Here is a 5,182-nt window from a genome sequence, read left to right as displayed (position 1 = left end):
AGTACACCTTACATAATTCTCCACCTACAGCTATGTAGTATCATTTAATGCCATTAAGTATTCTTCCACAGTATCATTTTTGAGGACTATGCAACATCTCATAATTGGATGCATCATAATGTGTTTTACCATTCTTTATTTTTTATTATTATTTTTTTTTATTATGGTGACATTGGTTAATGAAATCCAGTAAGTTTCAGGTGTACAATTCAACAGAAAGGCATGTATATACATTGCATTGTGTGTTCACTGCCCATAGTTATAGTTCTTTCTGTCCCCACATATTTGACCCCCTTTACCCTGTCTACCTCCCCATCCCCGCTATCCTCTGGTAACCACTAGTCTATAGTCCTTGTCCATAAGTCTCTGCTTCTTTGTTCTGTTTGTTTGTTGCTTTTAGGTTTATATCTCACATATAAGTAATATTATGCGATTTTCAACTTTTCCTGTCTGGCTTATTTCCCTTAGCATGATTATCTCAAGGTCCATCCAGGTTGTCGCAAATGGCAGTATTTCATCTCTTCTTATGGCTGAGTAATAGTCCATTGTATATATGTACCACAGCTTCTTTAGCCAATCATCTGTTGTAGGACACTTCTGTTCCTTCCATGTCCTGGCCACCATAAATAATGCTGCTATGAACATCAGTGTACAAATATCTTTTCAGATATGGATTTTCAAGTCTTCAGGGTGAATACTCAGTAGAGGTATTGCTAGGTCATATGATAGATCAATTCTTACCTTTTTGAGGAACTTCCATACTGTTTTCCATAGTGACTGTTCCAATTTGCCATCTCACCAGCAGTGTATGAGGGTTCCTTTTTCTCCACATCTTCTCTAACACTTGTTATTATTTGTCCTGTTGATTATAGCTATTCTAACAGGTGTGAGATGGTATCTCATTGTGATTTTAATTTGCATTTTCCTAACAGCTAATGTGGAGCATCTTTTCATATGTTTGTTGGCCATTTGTATGTCCTCTTGAGAGACGTGTCTGTTCAGGTCTTCTGCTCATTTTTTGATTGGATTGTTTTTTTCGCTGTTATTGCGTTGCATGAGTTCTTTGGATATTCTGGATATTGGGCCCTTATCAGAGGTATTACTCACAAATATATTTTCCCATTCAGTGAAATGACAGACTTAAAAAAAAAAATGCCTACAGCACCTGGTATTCCTAGGTGATCTCCCATCCAAGTACTAACCAGGCCCGACCCTGCTTAGCTTCCAAGATCGGACAGGATCAGGCACGTTCAGAGTGGCATGGCCATTATATTTTCTCATTCAGATGTCTTTCTCTTTACCTTAGACACATAGGTTGTTTCCAAATTTTCATTATGGTCACTTAACTTTGTGAACACCCATGACCATTTGCTTCAGATAAAGCTATGACGTTAGAGATACTGTTAAATGTCCTCCACTACCTCCCTTTCATCTCAAACCATCCATTTTTGCCACCCATTTACTATTGTCTCCAGGTAACAAGCCTCAGAACGTGTCACCTGTTTTGGGGAGCTCCGGCCCCTGGTTCACAGTTCTCCTTTCCTCTCTGGTCACTGCTATGACCAGGGGTAGAACCAATCTCCACAAAAGCTTTCTGGGCATCTTTTACACTGTGATGTGCATCCCATCATTATATTGACAGTGTCCATTTGTATAGCCATGTGTTAGGTTCTCGCCATCTCCTCAAACTGCTTAACCTCTAAAAACCATAACTTCCAGATACATCTTTTAGAGCAAAACCTAAAGGTCATCTGCTTCTGGATACAATATTGGAATAATGGTTAAAATTAGGGGTTTTAGAGTGATTTGGGCTTGGTGTTATAACGCTGCACAAGTTAGCTTCTTTGAGTCTCAACTTTTCTGATTTACAAAATGCAAATCACAACACTACTATACTATAGATAGGATCACAATACTATTTACATTATAGGGTTGCTATAAGGATTAAATAACTCATATGAAGTACTTAGCAGAGCACATAGTAAGTGTTCAAGAAACATTAGCTATTAAAATTAGCTATATACAATTGCCTTTTGTGTAGGTCCCTGGAAGTTTCATATACAATACTATTATTTCAATACAATATTATCACTGCTAACCTCCAGAAATGAACTTTTCATTAGCACCAAAACCTTCTAGTCTTTTGACTGTCATTATGCAACCAGGCCATCAGCCCTCTCTCATCTTCATTTCTCCTGTATCCATCCTAGACTCTTCCACCTGCCTCATACGGTCCTTCATGAAAACATACTTCTTATCTCCCTAAAAATAATCAATATTTGTTTTTTTTCCTTTACATGCCCACAACTTGCTCTCCTCTCAAGTACTTCATTCAGACTTCTATTGTAGTGAGGACTCCTACATAATGACAGGTGTTTACATGTCTGTCTTTCCCACTAGATTGTTTTCCCTTAAGTATGGAAGCCACAGTTCACTTACCTAGTTATCCCTAATCCCAATGCTGAATGTTTGGGACAAGCTATGCTTATTTCAAATAAAATTAAACTCCTGAGCAATGGATTTCTTTGTAAATAACTTATGCTGCTTCATGCCTATTTAGAAATTGCAGGTGATTTGTATCTTACAGCTTTGATTTATATCTCAAATTAAACACTGCCATCTCTAGAAACTGTAATTCATACAGAAAGAAACTGAGATTCTCTTCTTCTTTTATATTACCTTTGGTACTTCAGATTACTTATCTGGAAAAAATAAATCCCTTTCTCATAATCCCATGAAATAGTCCCTCAGAATCTCTCCTTATTAAAATATATATAAATAAATATACATGTCTACACACATTCATGTATTTAGATATTTTTGAAAATTAATACATGAATATATTCTCAAAGTAAAAATTAAAATATTGAAACCTATATGGAAAACAGCAAAACTTTTTCCTCTTCACAAACTTCCAATTATATCCTCCCTAATAAGAAAAAAAAAAAAAAAACTATTACTAATTTGTTATATTTCTAGAACTTTTTCTGGCCAATTACCTAAATACATACATACATATATAAAGTTTTTGAAACTATGTAAAATATAAAAATGGTACCCTAGTCTACATATTTTTTGACAACTTGAAGTTTTTTGTTTTTTGGGTTTTTTTACTTAATAATATCAAAGAGGTCTTTCTATGTGAGTACAAATAGCTCTTCTTTATTCTTTTCATGGCTACATGGGTCCATAGCGTGAACACCACATTATTTGTTTGACTCTTCCCTTATCGATGGACATTTAGATGTAAATATTTATCACTATTACAAATGATGCCACAATGTGCATTTTGGTACATACCTCTTTGCACATATAAACTATTTTTAAGGATAAATAGCTAATGGTCCCCTCCACTTTTGAATACATCCAAATGTCTATCAATCTAATTCACTGACTCCTTCCTACTGTGTTTCAATGATGCTTATATTTTCAGTCCAGAAAGGCAGAAAATGATGCCCACAAGTTCTCAGAACTATAATGATCAGCCTTCATAATCAAATTCACATCTCACTTAAATTCACATCTCTTCCTATACAACAATTCGCTTTCAAGTGACTTTATGTCACTAACCCAGAACTCCATGCCCGCATTCTTCAGTGCTATTCTAATCACAACCTCACCTTAACGGTAATTCTCAATAGTTTGGAAAATCAGATGAAGGATACACAAGAAGGCAGAACTCCCACGATCCCTGGGCAACAAGGGCTCATGAAAAGTCCTGATCAGGTCTCAGGAAGGATCCCACCCAAAAGGAAATAGAGAAGCATGGAACCAAATATCAAAGGCAACTGGTGTGGAGAATTTGAGACTAAAATCAACTCTTCATTCAGCTAATTTCCTTCATTATCTGTTACAGACTATTGAACTTTTTGCTTAAGCTATTCTTGGCAAAACCTCTGCCTGTTCCTGACAGAAGTCAGTGTGGCAGGAGATGCAGAAATAGCTGAGCTGGGTTGCCAATTTGCAAGGGGGTTTCCAGGCAGGGCTCTGCATCCAGAGCTGCTTTATCAAGGAAGCTGACCAACATGCTCAGTTCTCACTTTCCTCCACCCATGGTCAGCACAGATTTGATAAGCTGGAGGCCAAGACAGAGAGCGAAGGCAATGATGGAAATTTTGAGGTACATATGAACTCTAAAAATATACATTCTTGTTTCAGTTGATCAGCACCACAGCGTAGCAGTTGATGGGTTGCACGGCTGCCTGTGAGTTCTGCTGTCGCACAAGGGCAGCCTCCAAATTCAATGGCTTCAGGAGCTAACACTCTGACACCTCTGCATGCTAGATGCTACTAGCTCTGAAAATCTACATTGTAAAATGCTTCCCTTAGCGCTCACTAAGTATACATCTACCACATCTAAGAAACAAAACTGAGATATTTTGAAGTCATATGTGAGAATTTTATAGCCTTAAAAGAACATAGGATGGAATCATGGGGGTGGAAGAGGCATATTTCAATGGTTCAAATGCTTATTTTTTTAAAGATTTTTAATGGCTTGAGCATAATCCCAATGAGATCTGAGAAAATGGCACAAAAACCTCTCAATTAAGCAGAAAATAATTTTGATTTTAATAGAAAGAAAGATTAATACTATTGGTTAAAGTTCCCTGGAATTATTTTGGTTTGCTACAGCACTGGTCCCTAACCTTTTTTGGCACTAGGGACTGGTGCTCCTATGAGAATCTAATGCCTGATGAGCTGAGGTGGAGCTGAGGCGGTGATGCTAGCACTGGGGAGCAGCTGTAAATACAGAGGAAGCTTTTCTCCCTGGCCCATCACTCTCCTCCCGCTGTGCGGCCCAGTTCCTAACAGGCCACAGACTGGTTCTAGTCTGCGGCCCAGGGTTGGGGACTCCTGTGCTACAGTGCTAAGTTTGATTAGTTGAATTTACAAATCTGAGGGTACATAAAATAATATTTTGTCTGACTGAAATGACAGAAACAGAAACCCTGAAACTCAAATGCATGCACTCATTCACATATGCACACATTCCTGCATATGCACATGCACACATGCGCACACACACGCGCGCACACAGCACACATTTTACCATGCCCATCTGGATCTTCAGATACATTCAAATACATTCAAAAGAAAGCCGAGGGCAAAAATGTACCCCACTGAGAAGAATCTAAGTTAAAAGGGACTCATCATTGCCCAAGAGATTATATATTTTCAAAAC

At 37.7% G+C, this 5,182-nt stretch overlaps 1 pseudogene; it reads right to left on the bottom strand.

Annotated features, from left to right (window-relative positions):
- Positions 1 to 1,153: 1,153 nt before the first annotated feature.
- On the bottom strand, positions 1,154 to 1,272 carry LOC111736108 (annotated as a pseudogene).
- Positions 1,273 to 5,182: the final 3,910 nt, after the last annotated feature.

Source organism: Pteropus vampyrus, unplaced genomic scaffold (genome assembly GCF_000151845.1).
Source record: "Pteropus vampyrus isolate Shadow unplaced genomic scaffold, Pvam_2.0 Scaffold17, whole genome shotgun sequence".
Taxonomy (NCBI): domain Eukaryota; kingdom Metazoa; phylum Chordata; class Mammalia; order Chiroptera; family Pteropodidae; genus Pteropus; species Pteropus vampyrus.
The sequence above is the reverse complement of the archived record's forward strand: the minus strand, read 5'-3'. Positions and strand labels throughout refer to the sequence as shown.